Source organism: Moschus berezovskii, chromosome X (genome assembly GCF_049115385.1).
Source record: "Moschus berezovskii isolate FMDL1 chromosome X, NW_MosBer_1.0, whole genome shotgun sequence".
NCBI classification, from domain to species: domain Eukaryota; kingdom Metazoa; phylum Chordata; class Mammalia; order Artiodactyla; family Moschidae; genus Moschus; species Moschus berezovskii.
In genome coordinates this window covers 44,321,356-44,323,309 of record NC_142488.1, presented here as the reverse complement: position 1 = coordinate 44,323,309, position 1,954 = coordinate 44,321,356, and the positions used below count along the sequence as shown (strand labels likewise).

The 1,954-nt window shown below is 53.9% G+C and overlaps 1 pseudogene; it reads left to right on the top strand.

Moving 5' to 3' along the window:
- The first annotated feature begins 601 nt into the window (after positions 1-601).
- Positions 602-1,627, top strand: LOC129564605 (THO complex subunit 6 homolog pseudogene; annotated as a pseudogene).
- Positions 1,628-1,954: the final 327 nt, after the last annotated feature.

Below are 1,954 nucleotides of genomic sequence, written 5' to 3'. Positions count from 1 at the left end.
ATTGAAATCCCAAAACGTATTGGACTTGAGTGCTTATATACCATTTTAACAAATGGTAAGGAGGACAGGAAGATGGCGGAAGAATAGGATGGGGCAACCACTTTCTCCCCCACAAATTCAGCAAAAGAACATTTGAACGCCAAGTAAATCCCACAAAACAACTTGTGAATGCTGGCAGAGGACATCAGGCACCCAGAAAAGCAGCCCATTGTCTTCGAAAGGAGCACGTCTGAACAGGTGAACCTATAAAAGTGTCCACCACCGCCCCCTTGTGTCAGGACGGGAATCAGACACTGAAGAGACCAGCAAACAGAAGAGCTTAAACAGAAGAACCGCATGCGGCTAGAAGGAGGGTCTGCTCAGCGGGGTGGGGGAGGGGACCTGGCATAGCGGCGTTGCGGTGGGCACCACTTGTTGTTGGGGTGTCTTCTCAGTGGTCACCTCTGCTCCTGGGACTCGGGTTACGTGGTGGCCACCTTCACGCCAGGCTGGCCAACGGTATCTGGGAGGTGAAGAACTGGGAAGGGGAGGCGCCCACCGGCACTTCCGGACTCGTGAGGTTGCATTGTGCACGGAGCACTCTAGGATTTTAGTTCTCGAGATGGAGCGAGTGGCACAGCAAGCGGTGCTTCTGGGTCAGATGGAAGTGTTTCAGGCCCTGCAGCGGCTGCACATGACCATATTCTCCCAGAGTGTCTCACCCTGTGGCAAGTTCTTGGCAGCTGGCAACAATTATGGACAGATAGCTATCTTTAGCTTGTCTGCTGCTTTGAGCTCCGAGGCCAAAGAGGAAAGTAAGAAGCCTATGGTGACCTTCCAAGCCCATGATGGGCCCGTCTACAGCATGGTCTCCACTGATCGACATCTGCTGAGTGCTGGGGATGGGGAGGTGAAGCCCTAGCATTGGGCGGAGATCCTTAAGAAGGGCTGTAAGGAGCTGTGGCATCGTCAGCCCCCATACAGGACCAGCCTGGAAGTACCTGAGATCAATGCTCTGCTTCTCGTGCCCAAGAAGAATTTGCTCATCCTGGGAGGGGGAGACTGTCAGCTGCATGCTATGGACCTTGAGACAGGGACCTTCATGTGGGCCCTCCGGGGCCACATGGACTACATCCACTGCTTGGCACTGCGGGAACAGAGCCCCGAGGTGCTGTCAGGCAGCAAGGATGGGGCCGTGCGGCTTTGGGACCTGCGCATGGCCAAGGAGGTCCAGACCATCGAGGTCTACAAGCACGAGGAGTGCTCAAGGCCCCACAATGGGCGCTGGATCAGCTGTTTGGCAACTGACTCGGACTGGATGGTCTGTGGAGGAGGCCCAGCGCTCACCCTCTGGCACCTCTGATCCTCCACACCCACCACCGTCTTCCCCATGCGGGCACCACAGAAGCACGTCACCTTCTACCAGGACCTGATTCCATCAGCTGGACAGGGCCACTGTGTCAACCAGTGGCAACTGAGTGGGGAGCTCAAGGCCCAAGTGCCTGGCTCCTCCCCGGGACTGCTAAGCCTCAGCCTTAACCAGCAACCAGCAGCCTCTGAGTGTAAGGTCCTGACAGCCTCAGGCAACAGCTGCAGGATGGACGTCTTCACTAATCTGGGCGATCGAGGTTTCTCTCTATCTTTCTGACCTCCAACAGCGTCTCCACCTCCACCTCAGGGGTCCACAGTGTTTTCTTTTTGTACAAATAAAATTAGTGGCTTTAAAAAAAAAAAAGCTTAAACAGAAAGAAGTGCCTTGGAAGTGACAGATGGAGAAGTCTTGAGCCTACTGCAAGAATAAGACTGAAAACCAGAGGCAGAGGCTTAAGTCCAAAGCCTGAGAACACTAGAGATCTCCTGTTCCAGGGAACATTAAATGATAGGAGCTCATCAAATGCCTCCATGCATCCACTGAAACCAGGCACCACCAAAGGGTCAACAAATTTCAGAGAAAGACATACCACGCAAATTCTCC